Source organism: Electrona antarctica (genome assembly GCF_951216825.1).
Source record: "Electrona antarctica genome assembly, chromosome: 10".
NCBI lineage: Eukaryota > Metazoa > Chordata > Actinopteri > Myctophiformes > Myctophidae > Electrona > Electrona antarctica.
The window spans coordinates 20428423-20447040 of record NC_136791.1 but is presented as its reverse complement, the minus strand read 5'-3'; the positions used below and the strand labels follow the sequence as shown (position 1 = coordinate 20447040).

At 43.5% G+C, this 18618-nt stretch overlaps 1 protein-coding gene across 4 annotated transcripts in view; it reads left to right on the top strand.

The window, feature by feature from the left end:
- The first annotated feature begins 1905 nt into the window (after nucleotides 1-1905).
- hs3st1l1 (heparan sulfate (glucosamine) 3-O-sulfotransferase 1-like1) overlaps nucleotides 1906-18618 on the top strand; it is a 39697-nt gene continuing 22984 nt past the window's right edge. For all 4 annotated transcript variants that reach the window (XR_013790910.1, XR_013790911.1, XR_013790912.1 and 1 more), the window contains exon 1: nucleotides 1906-2294. The gene's annotated coding sequence lies outside the window, so the exon portion shown is untranslated. The remainder of the gene's footprint in view (nucleotides 2295-18618) is intronic.

Genomic DNA, 18618 nt, shown 5'->3' with positions numbered 1-18618 from the left:
TTTAGTCTTACAAACACCATACTTTTTAAGCAATCAAATATGTTCTTTCTCACGCTGGACGCACGCACGCATGCACGCACTCTCTCCCTCTATTTTTCACCCTCTTCCTTTCAATATGCACTGCACCATTGAAAAATAGATGTGCCCTCTGCTTACCCTTTTGTCTCTCTCATTTTAGGCATCTAAGTAGAAGCTGCTGGCCAAGATTATGACACATTCTGCAGCAAGCAGTCAAAGCTGAGTGAATGATGAGAGGAGGTGAGAGGAAAACATTTCTACAAATGTGGTGTTTGAACCAATTTGACCCGTTCTTTTGAAAGATAAATATTGTGTTTTACTATATGTGGGAATACAGCCAATATCGGTAGGTCACAGTAGGTCTGTGACTGTTAGCCAAAGACAAAGATACCCCTAGCTAGGCCTATACACAAACCTATATGTGAAACCTTTTCCACAAGCATCCCTATGGACCATATAGCTGCTTTAGTTCGTGCGTGCGTGCGTGCGTGCGTGCGTGCGTGCGTGCGTGCGTGCGTGCGTGCGTGCGTGCGTGCGTGCGTGCGTGCGTGCGTGCGTGTCAGTGTAAGAATAGTGGTCCCTTATTGGCTGTTGATGGTGACATAACTAAGGTTGTTTTAAGGTCAATTACGGGTCTAAAGGATTTAGAACAGCAGTTGTGATAGACATTAGTTAGTAGCAGTACTTGCGCGCTCAAGTTGGCACCTTGACAGAGTACATTTCTAGTTCACATATGTAATGTATGGTCATGATGTGCATATGTGGGATCGACCGACGTCAAACTCGGCTCGCTCATCGACAAGGACTCGAGGGAGTGCGGTGCCCGCCGTCCAGTTGTTCGGACATGTGCTTGTCCAGAGTGATCCCACCGATATGTCCATATATGGGCAGAGACGGATTAACCCCCACGAGGGCCCCAGCTGGGCCTGTAATTATTTGGGGCCCCCCATAGCACGCGTGTGCTATGGGGCGTTCTGTTATTTTAGTTTTTTTGAGGCCCTCCTATATAAAGGTTTAATGTTTGTTTTTAGTTTTTAGTTAGTTTTTTTTTAAAACGCCATTGACAATGAAGAGAAATTAATGTTTGTTTTTAGTTCAATGTTTGTTTTAAAGACGTAAAGGGAAAATGTACGTCATCTTGTCCCTAACACAAACATTAATGCCATTAACAATAAAGATAATTTAATGTTTCTTTTGTCACTGTTTGTTTTACATCATAGCAACATGAGTTAGACTTTAATATATTAGCGCCCCTCACTTCACACGGGTGTGATTTTTATCATCTTTTTAACCTAAATGTAACACAATCAATAGCCAATGAAGGTCTCCAGGAGCCCTTGTCAGCCAAGGGCCCCTGAGAGCCAAGGGCCCCTGAGAGCCAAGGGACCCTGGGACACGGCCCCACCGGCCCAGGCTATAATTCGACCTTGCATGCGGATATCGAGTTGTCCAGAACCAGCATACATCAGATCTCTCCATATATGGGCATAAAAGTGACAGGTAGACACAGACAGATACCGAGATCTCCATATGTGAACAAAAACGTGTGTGTGTGTGTGTGTGTGTGTGTGTGTGTGTGTGTGTGTGTGTGTGTGTGTGTGTGTGTGTGTGTGTGTGTGTGTGTGTGTGTGTGTGTGTGTGTGTGTGTGTGTGTGTGTGTGTGTGTGTGTGTGTGTGTGTGTGTGTGTGTGTGTGTGTGTGTGTGTGTGTGTGTGTGTGTGTGTGTGTGTGTGTGTGTGTGTGCGTGCGGCCATCAGCCATTCAGGGCATCCCGCATCCCAGCTCTCTCTCCCTCTCTCTCTCTCATCCCAACAGTAGCCTACCTGATGGTCATCTGATGTGCAGTGCACACAGTGCACGGCTCCGCCTCTAACACACCGTGTAGTGCGCTACGCAAGCCAACGCTCCAGCACACAAATGTGTGCCCGCGTTCCGACACAGTCGCTTTGCCTGTGCTGTGCTGTGCCTTGCCGTGCTGTGGTACTGGTGGCTAGTCTTTTTCTGGACAGGAGCGAAATCAAATCACTTTAAATAAACAAGGACCCCTTGCTTGGTTTCCCCCGCGTGTCTGGCGTTCCAATAATTAATCAGCGATGACAGCCAGCGGCTGCGTCTCAGCGAGAGAGAGAAAGGGAGAGGAAGAAGAGACGTTTCTGCTACCTGGGTGAGAAAGTGTGATCCGTGGGTTTAATCATCAGACATCACCTTCAGCTCCTCCTGCAAGTCAAAGCCAAACACCGAGAGATGCACTGATTGCATTTCCGACTCCGTGCAAGGTAGGTAACTAGCGGCATTTGGTTCTTGTCTACTTATGAAATAATATTCCATACAGCAGCATATCTAGACTATAACCAACAGTGGGCTGCACTGACTGAACAGAAGATTGCAGTAATAATAATGGTGATGTTTTGTTCTTTAGAATCATAGCTTTCCTTATCACCACCAGGCAGCTATAAGCACCGCGGCTAATAGAAGTAATAAGATATTGATATTGGCTAGATAGCCGCCCTACATCATTTTACATCTCTGCCAGTCTGTCTGCCCTTCGATCCATTCTATTATTATTTATTTATTTCTTGCTCCGGTCAGTTTTGACAAAAGTAGGCTACTTTCATCTTATGACTATATCTTAATCTTTGAGAGTAATTTCACAGTTTCATTTCCATTCCAAAATGCCATGTAAAACCAACACAACTTACATGCAAGATTGATTAAGTATTGGCAAGTTTATAGTATTTTATTTTTTCAGTATGCAGTTGATTAAATGGCATATAGTCGAAAGTCGACCATGAACCAAACAGCCAACTAAATGTTGAAACTTAAAACTTAAATTGTAATGTTTTAAGATGAGCAGCAGCACTAGCAGATATGTTTTGCATTGTGAATCAGGGGACTCTAATTGGAGGATGCAAATTGTATAGTGGAATGTCTTGGTGCAGGGCAGGATATAGTCACAGGATATTAACCTGCTACATTTGCCAAATGGAACTATGCTAATTCCTCCTCCATTTCAATTAGGAGCAAAACTGTTGACTCCCCCCCCCCCCCCCCCCCCCCCTTCAGCCATAGAACATCACTTGTGGGCTTAACCAAATGAAAATGTAGCAGCCCTCTTTATCACATAGGCTACTATGTCACATGATGGTATAACCTGTCATAGGCTGTCCATTCACCTATAATTATGAGTACGTGGGTGTAATCTTTTATATAGCCTCTAGCTGCAGAATTTTCCAAAGGTGAAAACCTTATCCTACTATAAATGCGCCACACACAGGCAGGCAGACAGATACAGAGATCTCCATGTGGGACACAGACAGACAGTTAAAACGGGCGCTATGACAAGTTGACAATGGGTATTATTAGGTTCCCAAGTTGCATCGTTCCCAAGTAGGCCGGTGGCCGACGGGCACGTACAGGTCTAGTATCATTTAAAATTAGACTGTAATGTGGGCAGCAATGGACTATTGTTCAAAATAGTAAGAAATCATCTGTATTCACTACCAATTTCAGTGATTTTTACAGTAGGCTATACATTATGGCAATGGGTGCAAATTGGGCTGTCATGATTGCAACATTTTACACAACGGTTAATTGTCAATTAACCGTTTGCTCAGACACATAATGATGTAAATTCTCCTTTCATTTCGATGGGAATTTCACAAAAAAAATCCAATTTGCTCGTCTACATATGACGGCAATTCTCCATTCATTGTCAATGGCATTTAATGTTTGTGTTAGAACAACAACACAGCTGAATATAGGAGGGGCTAGCGCCCCTCAAAAACATTAATAGTGAAAATTGCCGATCTACAAGCTCAAGTAGATCAGCTATATCCACTATATGTTTGAAAATGTTTGAAAATATATGAACATGTTTCACCGTGGAAACAATATGATGATCATGCAAACATAATTGTGACTATCTCTAATAATCGCCATTGTGTGATATGTGATAATTGCCTACTGTAGGTGAAAAAAGAAAAAGATTCTCAGTTTCTCACTGAGACTATACTGTTTTTCTTCTTACACACTAGTAATAAGCCCACTGCAACAATGAGTCCATCTGTTGTTTGTATATTTGGACACGCATTTGGCATCTCTTGAAACGTGTTTACATTTGGGAGTGTGTGTGTGTGGGGGTGGTAGTGGACAAGCATCGGTCAGCAGACAAAACATAATCACACCCGTGTGAAGTGAGGGGCGCTCTTATCATCATACATCATCAATCCAGCCAATCACAATTTGCGTCCTCACCTTCGTCTTCAATGTTTGTGTTTATGTAATGTTTGGTTACACACAAACACTGGCCATTCATTGTCAATGTTAGTGTTTGCACAAACATTCAAAACTAATGGCATTCAATGGTTGTGTTGGGACAATGTTTGTGTTTACAGTAAAACCCTCAAAGCTGGGCATAGGAGGGGCTGGCGCCCCTCAAAAAAGATCACGATGTCCTCAGAAATCGTAAAATTACTCGCGAACAGCAACTCCTGTAATTGTGTGCAAGCTAGTCATAGATGGCGTAAGAGTATAGGCAGAATTGTCTTTTCTTTCCCCAAAGTTGCGTCGGAAAGTGATGAAAGCTCTCTCTCCCCCGCCGAGAACTTGGACCGATTAGAAAAGTGGCACATGCAGAGCTTCTCACCGAGAGTGACTACAGACAGACAGGGAGAGAGAATCTTCTCACCGGGAGTGACTACAGACAGGGAGAGAAATTCTTCTCACTGAGAGTGACTACAGACAGACAGGGAGACACATTATTCTCACCGAGAGTGACTACAGACAGGGAGAGAGATTCTTCTCACCGAGAGTGACTACAGACAGGGAGAGAGATTCTTCTCACCGAGAGTGACTACAGACAGGGAGAGAGATTCTTCTCACCGAGAGTGACTACAGACAGGGAGAGAGATTCTTCTCACCGAGAGTGACTACAGACAGGGAGAGAGATTCTTCTCACCGAGAGTGACTACAGACAGGGAGAGAGATTCTTCTCACCGAGAGTGACTACAGACAGGGAGAGAGATTCTTCTCACCGGGAGTGACTACAGACAGGGAGAGAGATTCTTCTCACCGAGAGTGACTACAGACAGGGAGAGAGATTCTTCTCACCGGGAGTGACTACAGACAGGGAGAGAGATTCTTCTCACCGGGAGTGACTACAGACAGGGAGAGAGATTCTTCTCACCGAGAGTGACTACAGACAGGGAGAGAGATTCTTCTCACCGAGAGTGACTACAGACAGGGAGAGAGATTCTTCTCACCGAGAGTGACTACAGACAGGGAGAGAGTGACTACAGACAGGGAGAGAGATTCTTCTCACTGAGAACAACCACAGGGACAGCCTTTCACGGCTACAGGGACAGCATCACAATATGAGAGGCGGGTCGAGGCGAGCTCATTATTTTCATACTCGACTGATCAAGGTGAATGCATGGGGAGCTGTTTTGTCTGCAGCTCACTGTGGATGGTCCTGTTTTGTTTGTTTTTGCTTTCACTGTCTTGAGTCAGAGCCAAAACCAAGCAAGCGCCGGGCGGTGGGGTAGCTAGAGATGAGGGCATCATAGCATAGCGTGGTCAGGGGATGGCTGGTTAGTAGAATTGACGGCTACTGTTTTCTGTTGTAACACACACACCTTACGCCTGTGGGTAATATGATTGGCAAAAGTAATAGTCAGTGGATGTTATTAGGCAAATTAAGACAATTCTTTAAGGTGATGGTGTGTGTGTGTGTGTGTGTGTGTGTGTGTGTGTGTGTGTGTGTGTGTGTGTGTGTGTGTGTGTGTGTGTGTGTGTGTGTGTGTGTGTGTGTGTGTGTGTGTGTGTGTGTGTGTGTGTGTGTGTGTGTGTGTGTGTGTGTGTGTGTGTGTGCTAGTGTTCTATCTGCTATAGTATTGTTTTGTTTGGTGGCGCTCATCCAGTTGGCTTCACTTGAGTGAGGAGGGGGAAAAAGAGGCAAAAACAAAGTACCCTTTTCTTTTCTCAAGTTTGACTAATCAAGACCAATAAGAACATGAGAATGGAATTAATTTTTGATGATGTTATGAAAGAAATGTCTCCGTTGAGGGGAAAGAAACGGGCCTTTTTTTAATGCAAATTAATTCCGATTTTTCTTTTCTTTTCCTTTTTTTTCTGGGCAGAAAGCATGTTTGGGTTTATCCCTCAGGACGAGAAAGAGCTATTATGAAAGAGACAGCATTTTCAGCAGTAATATTTGCCAGATCAAATCTCCAGGCCTTAACTCATTCTAAACGGGAACCCCTTTTGGTGTTTTAAGCATTTATGTTATGCTTTAGCTGTTGAAAAATAGCAGATCTACAAGCTCATAGCGCGGCACTACAAGCTCATAGCGCGGCACCGAGTGCCGCACTACGAGCTTGTAGGTCTGCTATTTTTGAAAAATCTGGAAAATGTGGTGCAAATCTTTATATATATTCTTTCAGAGCGAACGTTTTTAGCTCAAATCATTGCTTTTGGGGGTCCCTGAAACAACATATTTTCAGATGGGGGTCAATTACATATATTTTTGGGGGTCCTTGACATGAAAATACCACTGACATAGAAACATTTTCAGAAAACTGTCAGAATTTAGAAGACATTTGTAGAATCGTCCTCAGATCTAAATGGGTTAATTTCCGAGCTAATGAATATTCTCCTGTTGGGAAACGGGCCAGACTAATTTTGGCCACATAGGGAATCGGGTATAAAAAAAAAAACCCTAGTTGCTATGGGCCTCTGTGAGGGTGTGGCTTCCTCCTGTTGCCATAGTGAATGGGGATTATTATAAGCAGCCGTCGAGGCTTCGTGGGTGGTTGGGTGAGAGTACCATTAAAAGAAAGTTGTCAGTTGTCACGCTTTTCAGGATTAACTTTGATCAAAGCTAATGATGACAACTGTTCATCACAGAGGGATAAGGCATTATGTGCTAGATGTCACTATATATCATTTAGACATCGAGTCACTTGACATCAAGTCACTTGATCTTGCGGATTTTGACATGATGGTGGGTTGGTGGTGGCTCCTTGATTTGGGGTTCTGTACTATTATTAGCTCACTTAACTGGAGTGATTCATCATGCATTGTTATGGTAGTGGGCAGTGGCATACGGAGGCTGATTTTGTACGCGTGCATGTCATGTTGTGCCCCCGGCCTCAGCCCACAACCCCACCTCCTCCACCACGGACCACATTGCTGATAGTGTTTCATATCAGCCATGATGTGGGGGGGAATTTAGAGGATTAGCAAACAACTTCATTCGTATTCCCTCCCCTACGTATCTTCCTGGTTTCCAAATCCTACAGAGACCATTGTGATTTTTTTAAGTAGCTTGGCAATTGAGCGTAGAAGCAGCAAACTCATTCTCCCCAGGCTTATGGGAGATTCAGTTTGGCATTATTATAACACTAGCGTTTTGGAACTACCTCCCCTTACTATTCATGCTCTTTCATTTTGTAAAAGTGAACGACTAAGGGAGAGTTTTACCGCGGCTTCCAGGCCATCGTCCCTGCGATACAGTGCTCATACATAATAGATAAGTCACTGTAACTTACAGTACAGGGGCATAACTAGGCTAATGCCTAAGATTTGCATATTTGTGCCAAACTCCATTATTCATGAGTGCACATGGCAAGCGATGTTTGGTGCGAAAAGCCAACCTAGGCCATGCTGAATCTCTGGAGCCAATACCCGCCATGAGCACCATCCATCCTGCTAGTTTTAAAAAGCAGTATTGAAGTTGTCATTTCTGGACGCACGTGAGCTGTGCTCGCTCCAGCATGTATAAGCCATGCGAGTCGGAGTCTGAACTTGGCCTTTCTGGGAAAGCCTTAGAAAAGAAAAATGGCACACACATTTTGATGAGGTTCCTTGATAGATCCTAGCAGACAGCAGGCTTTGTTCTGCTCAATTTGCTGTCATTTGGGAATAATGGGAGGGATCGTATAAGTGGGTAAAACCTAAGCAGAGCAGACGGATGGGGTCCGTGCCGCCTCGCATCGAACAGCCGAACAGATTTCATGGGCCACTTTTTCACCACGGGGGGTTGAAGGGAGGGTTGATGCCGCCATCAGTCTTAACTGTTATGAAGCCCATTTATCATTCTATTTGATGACTGGCAAGCCATGTTCTCACTACCTTTTGTTGTGTGGCTGTCTTGAGATGAGTCGCCACATGCCAGGCACCTACCTCATTATACATTATGGGACGTCGTGTTGTGTCACATGCCTGCCTTTCCTTTCCTGCATCGACTCCATCCGTGCCTTGTCATATTTGTCACATTAATAGTGGAATGCATCCTTTGAGGGTCAATCCATGCCGCCCCCTGTCATGCGGAGAGATTTGCTTTGGTACAGACGGAAGCTATACAACTCCGCCTTTACTGTATGTATGAATTTATTGTCGAGGTGTGTTTTACATGCGGATGTGTGCTGTGCTTGTGTTGTGAGATCAGAGATTCCCAGTTATATCTCTGAAGTTAATATACGCCCTGCGTATCTGCTCGGGTGTCTGTTTCTCTCTCGATACGATATAGTGCAATGTTTCCAGGGAATATTTATTTTTATGAATTTCGTTCAAATGAGGCGCTGGCTGCATGCATACATACAAGTCTTGTTTTCAATAAAAGTTGGAAACTTTAAGATAACGAGGAGAGCAATTTAATTGGGTCCTTTGAACAAGGTGAAAAAGGAGGTACATCACTTAACCCAATTTGGGCGGGAACCCCTTTTGGTGTTGTAAGCATTATGTTATGCTTTAGCTGTTGAAAAATTGCAGATCTACAAGCTCATATATATGAGCTTGTAGATCTGAAATGTGGCGCAAATCTTTGAATATATATTCTTTCAGAGTGAACGTTTTTAACTCAAATCCTTGCTTCCGGGGAACAACATATTTTCAGATGGGGGTCTACGGCCAAATACAGATAATTCTGGGGGTCCTTGACATGAAAAAGGTTGAGTACCACTGACATAGAAACATAGGGTTTTTCAGAAAACTTTTAGGATTTAGAAGACATTTTTTAAGAATCGTCCTCAGGTCTAAATGGGTTAAAGCTTGCGTTATGAACACGATTATGCAGAACTGGAGCAAAGGCTGGGACCTCATTAAATGCACATTAAGTGTTTTGTCAATCACCTTGAAAATGAATCAAAGGTAGGCCCATGTTAATTCAGCAGAGCTCGGTGAGCGCGGAAGCAGGGAGACGCTTTCCATTTCCCTTTGTTCTGTGTTCTGTCTGAGACGCATCTCCGCGCGCCACCAGCCACATCCCTCATTATGGGCTGTTGTGTCACATGCCTGCTTTCCCCGCATCACCTGCATGCCTTGTCATATTTGTCACATTAATGGCGGAAGCCTCTTTTGAGGGTTCATGGCCCTGTCATTTGGAGAGAGATTTGCTCTGGTACAGAGCGCTACATGCAGCAACTCTGCGCCGTACTGTATGTGTGAAATGTATTGTCTGGTGGGGTACTGTGTGTACTGTTACATATGCATGTGCGCTCCGTGCACGTGAGATCACAGACTCCCAGTGATCTCTGAGGTTGAAATAACCTGCGTGTTGTGCTGTTGTGTCTCAGGGCTTGTACAGAGTGTACAGTGCAACATTTCAGGGAATATGATTTTGTTTTAATGAATTTTCATTTAAATCAGGTGCTGGCTGCATGCAAGGACCCCCCCCCCCCCCCCAATACAGTTGGAAACTTAAAGCTAATGAGGAGAGCTATTCAACGGAGGCCTTTGAAGCAGGTGATATTAGGAGGTAGCCTACATCACTGCTTTATGAACATAATTATGCAAAAATGTATCAATGACTGAGACCTCATTAAAGTCACATTAAGTGTTTTGCCAATCCCCCAGAAATGAATCACCAGTAGGCTGTAAATTCAGCAGAGCTTTATAGAGGGGTTAGGACCCCCCCCCCCCCCAACACGGAACGTATGCCCTATTCAAACATTTAAAAAAATTACCAATCTACAAGCTGACAATGGGTCGCATTTTGAAAATCGTGGCCTGTAATGACATGCCCAAAATTGGGACGCCAGGGTGAAAGTGGTTAACCGTGAGTAATTTTAGAGGGGCGAGTGAATACTCATGAGCACAAAATGTCAAGCAGTCACTTCTCCTGGCTCACAGTCTCTGCCACCACCCGGAGCACTGTTTGACATTTTGTTCGAAAAGGTATAAGTTCTTGGTTTGTCTAAATATGAAAGTCCATCTTCATGACAATGATTGGGGCTTTCCGTGGGAAGGTCAAAAACCCAAGCAGAGAAATGCAGACCTACTTGGATTTTCACTTGAAGTGCAGGTCATGTACAGTATAGACATTAAATGATTCAAGAAATCACGAAAAAAGACAGAATTTCCATGGGGGGGGAATGGTTTTTCTTTTGCATGTCAACCATGTTCTTCATGCACAGTCACAGATAGCTACTTATGCATTTCTTGTCAGAGATGAGAGCACAGGTGGAACAGTCTTACAGCCGGCCGGGCTACACTGGGGAAGGAACAGAACCGGACTGCGGCCGGAGCGGAACGGAAGCAGCTATAGGTGGCTGCACTGACAACAATTCGTCCGTCCCGCGGGAAGTTCCGTATTATTATTTTTTCCCTCTGAAGGCGAGGGGCTGCATAAAAACAGAGCACTTGCGTAAAAAGAAGATTCACGCCACGCGGAGCTTACGCACAACCTGCGCACCGCACCCGTGCTCTGTGCAGCCGGGTTCCATTTATTATAGTGGTAGCGTACCGGTGCGGACTCCCAAGGAATCCGCTCTGTTCGCAAGTTCCGTGCCAATTCCATCCCCAGTTTTGCCCGGGGGCCCTTAGGCTACAGTGCCTTGCGTAACTTGGGGAACTTTGGCAGCATCAGTTGGCACCATAGATGTTAACACCTGCTGCTCAAGAAGTGCACAGCAGGAATGCACTGTCCTCCTGGCAGAGGATTGAGCTGGCAGCCTTCTAGTTTAAGAATAAAATCTGTCTTTTATAAGTCTTTCAAATAAGTGTTTTACAGTAGATGTAGGATATATTCCGCCGGTTTCCCCCAGACATAGATTAAGCCTAATAGGCTAATACCATACAAAAGAAAAATATATAAATGAAGATCTCCATTTGAAAAATAAGTTTTGAGTCTAGGACTAGGCTAATACTTTGTCTGGGAAACTGAGTCTACGGATAGAATAGTAAGCTGCTTACTAAAATGACTAAGAATGGCCAGAGGCATGTTTGACAGGGTTGTCGCCATAGAGGCATAGGACCGTATAATCGTATATGCCTACAAGTTAAACTAAATTAGTAAATTCCAGTCACCTCCTTTACTTCCTCTTGCTGATAATGTTACATGTAAGCGGATCGAATGACTTTTTCCGTTAGTGGGCATGTCGCTAAAACGTAAGCTGTGTTTAAATGTTTAATCCCCCTAGAAGCACAAACAATTATCTCCAACACTCTTCACTATGTTTATTTTGTTGTTCCTTCACGTACCAATTCTGAGCAGAAGAATTAAAAGGTAATATAAATTGTGAGTGTGTTTCATAACCAGCATGTACAGCCTGTACATGTGACTGTACTGGCACAAAGAAACACATAAATGGAACATAAACCACATCATTTCCGTACCTTCAGCCTCCATGTATTATCCACGATAAGCATGTCTCCTTTCTGCCTATCTCAAGTGGTGTTGTGGGTTACTGACGGTGGTTGCTGCATGAATCTTAGTTACCTTGTCACATTCAACAATCTGATTGGCTGTTGCCCAGTGAAATTTGCTTCTCATTTGCATAAAGACATGGTTACACATGTGCAAATGCAGAGGAATGACTATCACCTTCTGATGCTAAATTCATATCTTGTCGTGTCGAATCTGGGCAGTGATCCACATGGAAATCAGTGCTGATGTGTAGTACAGTTTGAGTCGATTTGGTTATTTGTCACACAAGAGTGCACACTTTTCTTTTTTTTTTTTTAATATTTGTTTTTGGCTTTTTGCCTTTATTGATTAAAGCGGAGGCTCAGGGGTAGAGTGGCTGGATGGTAACCGCAAAGTTGCCTGTTCGAACCCGGGCTCCCCGGACACTGAACCCCAAATTGCTCCTGATGTGCTGGTTGGTGCCTTGCATGGTTTCCGCCGCCATCGGTAGGTGAATGTGTGTGTGAATGGGTGAATTGATGCACAATCTACGTAAAGCGCCTTGGATAAAGGCGCTATATAAATGCACCATTTACCATTTATTTACCATTAGTGAAGACGGACAGGAAAGTGGGAGAGAGAGAAGGGGAGAGACCCGCAGCAAAGGTCGTCATGAACGGGACTCGAACACGCGACACTCTGTCAGGCCAGAGCCTACAGTATATGTGGCATGCACCTGGACCACTTGGCCAGCGGGCGCCCAAGAGTGCACACTTTTAAGACTCAAAACTACAACCTAGCGGTGTCAAACACATACATTGCTACTGGTTGAGGACTGGTCGACGTTCACCGAAGTTGAACTCCACACAAAGCAGAAGATGCAAGCGTTAGGACTTTTAGACACTCTCCTCGCCTGCTCTCTCTGACATCAATCTTCACTGCTTCCAAGGAGACATAAAGAAGGGGGAAAAAAGAATGCTCCTCCTCCGCCTACGTGTATCATTTGCACCTAGACTTACAACCAAGAGTGAAGCTGTCCATGGTTCTGAATAATACTATTGTCTTTGATGGAGACTGAACATTCACGCAAGCTGTTCAGCTTTGCTGTTAACTCCTTTTTCCATCTGGAATAAGAATAGGCTACCAGTCTGAATTTAAATTCTGAAACAGTCTGTACCCTAGAAATGTTCGTAATGCTGTGTAGGCCTGTCGCAATTATTACACAATTGTCTAATCGCAATTTGCATAATCGTTTCCGTGTTAAAGTGTTATAAAAAAAACAAATGGTGTTTGTGACACGTTGAGTCAGGTCTGCACTAATGAAGTATTAATTAAAATTGAAGTATCAATTATGACAAAGGTACTGAAGTATTAATTTAGAAGAATGGTGATGAGCGTGTGTGGTTATCTGAAAAATAATAATGCACAACCTTTGGCCAGTCAGACAGAAATGAGTATTCTCCATGGCCATGGTTGAACTTTCTTATTGCATAAAAACTGAAAAATATAAATAATGGAAAAGAGGGTTATCTTCTTTATCATGCTCACCCAAGAAATACCATATAAAACATTATTAGACCAACTGCACATAATTATTATATCACAGATATACGTATAATTTAACTACTGTATACAGATGTATCTCCTTTTCTGTCTGTTTAACCCATTTAGACCTGAGGACTATGTGTTCTAAATCCTGACAGTTTTCTGAAATACCTATGTTTCTATATCAGTGGTGCTCAAACTATTTTATGTCAAAGGACCCCAACAATTATATGTAATTGGCCGCCGACCCCCTTCTGAATATATGTTGTTCTAGGGCTTTGAAAGAACATATATTCAAAGATTTGCGGCACATTTTCACGATTTTTCAAAAATAGCAGACCTACAAGCTCGTAGCGCGGCACTCGGTGCCGCGCTATGAGCTTGTAGATCTGCTATTTTCCAATAGCTAAAGTATAACATAATGTGTAAAACACCAAATTACACAGTAATTAGTGTCAGAGACCAGAGTAAGTGGTCCAACCGACGTCACACTGTTGTGCAGCTGCACACGGGGGAGGATAATGATAGTGACAATGATGACAGCATCCCACATAATTTCCTCGGGATAAGGATACATTCTTTACTTACTTTAGGTCATTCAGAACGGGAACCCCTTTTGGCGTTTTAAGCATTATGTTGTACTTTACCCTATTTTTCAAGTGCCGCGCTATGAGCTTGTTTAGATTTTAGAATATATTTTCAGATGATGGTCCGCAGGCAAATACTGATAATTCTGGGGGTCCTTGACATGAAAAAGGTTGAGCACCACTGACATAGAAACATAGGTTTTTAGAATCGGACTCAGTCCTAAATGGGTTAAGTAGCATGAACCATATTTATGCAGTTCATCACTGCTATATTTGTTTCCCAGGTATTTATTTATAATGGTTTGCAGCACAGTGGGTGGCTTATGGTGCCTAAAAGGATATAATGATCATTACATATCGTTGTTTTGGGAGAAGGGTGATAGTTCATATCATATCCTCCTATTGTCAACTAAACAAATCTGTGCCATTATCACATAGTGTAAAATTAATTGAACCAAATGAGAGTAATGGGCCCTAAAATACTTCAAAAAGCTATTTAGACAGAGTGCTGACACACACACACACACACACACACACACACACACACACACACACACACACACACACACACACACACACACACACACACACACACACACACACACACACACACACACACACACACACAGTTAAATAGTCTCCTTATAACATTTAAAGCATGAGAGCTGCATTGAATAGCAGGGTGTTTATCGTTTAACTTCATGACCTCTTGAATTTGCTAAATTTGTGGCCATTTTCTTTACTTACTATTTGTAAAGGTGTTCCTGATTTAAGCATTCTTTCAAGTCGGTATCATGTCTGTATCATGGTCAGTATCATGTCAGAATCATGGTCAGTATCATGTCAGTATCATGGTCAGTACAGTATCATGTCGGTATCATGTCAGTATCATGTCAGTATCATGGTCAGTATCATCGTCAGTATGTCAGTATCATGGTCAGTATCATGTCAGTATCATGGTCAGTATCATGTCAGAATCATGGTCAGTATCATGTCAGTATCATGGTCAGTACAGTATCATGTCGGTATCATGTCAGTATCATGGTCAGTATCATGGTCAGTATCATGGTCAGTATCATGTCAGTATCATGGTCAGTATCATGGTCAGTATCATGTCAGTATCATGTCTCAGGAGGCTGTGGCTCAGGAGGTAGAGCAGGTTGTCCAATGATCCATGGGTCGGCGGTTCGAATCCCGGCTCCTCCTGTCTGTGAATGGGTGAATGTAATGCACAATCTATGTAAAGCGCCTTGGATAAAGGCGCTATATAAATGCACCATTTACCAGTAGTATCATGTCTTCCTACATCTGCAGACAAATCAGAAACACAGGTTGTTCAATCTAGTTACTCTAGTCTAGTGTAAAGTGTGTTGTAGTGCTGCACAATTAATCGAAACAAATATTGAGATCTAGATTGACATTTGAGCAAGAATGGTGCGTTGTTGTTGCTAATGTTCCAGCATGGGACTGTGGTGGATGTGCTCACTGAGGATGTCTGCTATGGTGCTAATGTTCCAGCATGGGACTGTGGTGGATGTGCTCACTGAGGATGTCTGCTATGGTGCTAATGTTCCAGCATGGGACTGTGGTGGATGTGCTCACTGAGGATGTCTGCTATGGTGCTAATGTTCCAGCATGGGACTGTGGTGGATGTGCTCACTGAGGATGTCTGCTATGGTGCTAATGTTCCAGCATGGGACTGTGGTGGATGTGCTCACTGAGGATGTCTGCTATGGTGCTAATGTTCCAACATGGGACTGTGGTGGATGTGCTCACTGAGGATGTCTGCTATGGTGCTAATGTTCCAGCATGGGACTGTGGTGGATGTGCTCACTGAGGATGTCTGCTATGGTGCTAATGTTCCAGCATGGGACTGTGGTGGATGTGCTCACTGAGGATGTCTGCTATGGTGCTAATGTTCCAGCATGGGACTGTGGTGGATGTGCTCACTGAGGATGTCTGCTATGGTGCTAATGTTCCAACATGGGACTGTGGTGGATGTGCTCACTGAGGATGTCTGCTATGGTGCTAATGTTCCAGCATGGGACTGTGGTGGATGTGCTCACTGAGGATGTCTGCTATGGTGCTAATGTTCCAACATGGGACTGTGGTGGATGTGCTCACTGAGGATGTCTGCTATGGTGCTAATGTTCCAACATGGGACTGTGGTGGATGTGCTCACTGAGGATGTCTGCTATGGTGCTAATGTTCCAGCATGGGACTGTGGTGGATGTGCTCACTGAGGATGTCTGCTATGGTGCTAATGTTCCAACATGGGACTGTGGTGGATGTGCTCACTGAGGATGTCTGCTATGGTGCTAATGTTCCAACATGGGACTGTGGTGGATGTGCTCACTGAGGATGTCTGCTATGGTGCTAATGTTCCAGCATGGGACTGTGGTGGATGTGCTCACTGAGGATGTCTGCTATGGTGCTAATGTTCCAGCATGGGACTGTGGTGGATGTGCTCACTGAGGTTGTCTGCTATGGGGTTGTTGTTGCTAATGTTCCAGCATGGGACTTTGGTGGATGTGCTCACTGAGGATGTCTAATGTTCCAGCATGGGATTGTGGTGGATGTGCTCACTGAGGATGTCTGCTATGGGGTTGTTGTTGCTAATGTTCCAGCATGGGACTTTGGTGGATGTGCTCACTGAGGATGTCTAATGTTCCAGCATGGGACTGTGGTGGATGTGCTCACTGAGGATGTCTGCTATGGGGTTGTTTGGCCAGAACTAGGGATGTTAATCGTTAATCGATTTATCGGCGTTAAGAAATTAATCAATTAAACTTAACAGTAAATATTTTTTACAATTCTGCGGTTCTAGCATTAGGCGGTTTTCTGTGCTGTCTGCAGAGGAACGCACATGTGGGCACATGTGGGCCCGTAAAAAAGGTGGGGGGGGACGGACTAGCCACAGAAACGTCTCTGCTTTTGCATGGGATGTGACAGACAAGACAGTGCACTTCATTTCATTTTATTTCTCATGCAAAGATGCCATTGCCTGGCCCTGTATCGCAAATGGTCAAATAAATTGTATTATTTCTGTATATCAGCAAAGTGTAGATTTGTATGTTAGACATTGAGGGAAATTAACACCTTGAGGGCTTTAAATTGTTTAATCCAGCATTCCCCCCTGCTTAATACGCTAAACCCGCTATTTGTTTAATGTGTTTAATTCGCCGTTTTAAAATAATTAAAAAGAAAGAGCGGATTTGTCCCGGACCTGGTGATGAGGCCGCCGTGTTTATAATGACGAAACCGGAAATCAAGCCATCCTCTGGGCTGCTAGGGCTTCTGGGAAAATGAGCCCAATGCAAGTGGACGGGCCGTTTGTTTGGACTACAACATGTGGAGGCTGTTGCCGTTTCGCATTGTAATGGCGGCCTGTTTTTCTCATCAACAAAACATTTCGCCGGATTTTCGTGGTTCAAAGCTGCAAATACTTCGGCGTATGCTCCAAAGGTAATAAGACAATCTAGGCTGCGTAGAATATTGGATTAAATAGCGGGGAACGCAGGTTACGCAGTAGATTGTTGTCAGATTTTTTTTTAAATGGCGGTTAATCTAACCGGTTAATCGATCGATAAGGTTATCAAAACGTATCAATTATCAATTAATATGACTTAATCAATAATTCCCATCCCTAGTCAGAACACCTGGCTAAATGTGTCCAAATTTTACTGAGGGACTGCCATTAGATTTTTTTGAATTTTCGTTTTTTTTCACGACATATGAAAGCAGGGAATCATAGCTTCAAATTGACATATTGGTTGTTCAGTTTGACCCATCAGTTTTGGAGATATGGATTATAGAGTAATGTCTTGCAGAAAACAGCGAGTTGAGAAAACAGGCTGCAAAGGTTCTTCTGTGGTCTCTAACATTACACATAGCTACATGTTTATCATTTATTTCATATTTACATGTCAATTTCAGCTCTGACACTTATTTCAGACATGCTAGTATGTGAAGAGTCTGACTGTGCTATTAACTCATTTTGAAAAATAAAAAAATAAGGTTTTCTCCTCTGGTGAAAAGCTGGAATTTGCGCGATGGCAGGCTCTCAGTCAAATCTGGTCACAAATGATTAGCACCGGTGATATTCTTTCAGACCCTTTAAGAATCAATCAAACACGTTCATTGTTGCGGGAGCAGCGTCAGGTGACATCATGGATCCGAGTAACTTGAAGTCTCTGCTTTCTATAGCTTTGAAAGTTTGGAATGTTTAGCTTCACTGATTACAAAAGTGTGTCATAAAATATTCTGCCAGGGACCAGACCAGTACTGAGAACTGAGAATAATTTGTATACGGAGGGGGAATCAGAGAAAATTGTGCTGTGGTGATTATGATTCTCGATGCATCATTCAGAATTGTGAAACCAGTCTATTCCTGAAATAGATGCACAATTATCCCCACTGGTCATAATTTCAGCCATAATGATTTTCAAGTGGGCAGCAGATGGAGCTGGGTGTGGATGCGCAGCTGTGGCTGTTTCGTTGCATATAAATCAGTTGTTACTCATACTTTACCCTGTAAATCAATACTATGCTGCCATGCATGCATGTGGAATCTTTTTAACTGTCAATGAGGTCAGTGGATGGGCACTTTAAAACATGCCGTAGTAAAGTTTGTGCAGTTGATAGCAGTGTGTCATATCTGCTACCAGAGAGAAAAAGGGTAAGGTTTTATTAACCCATTTAGGCGATGACGACGATTCTACAAATGTCTTCTAAATCATGACAGTTTTCTGAAAAACCTATGTTTCTATATCAGTCGTTCTCAAACGTGTTCATGTCAAGGACCCCCAAAAATATATGTAATTGGCCCGACGACCCCCATCTAAA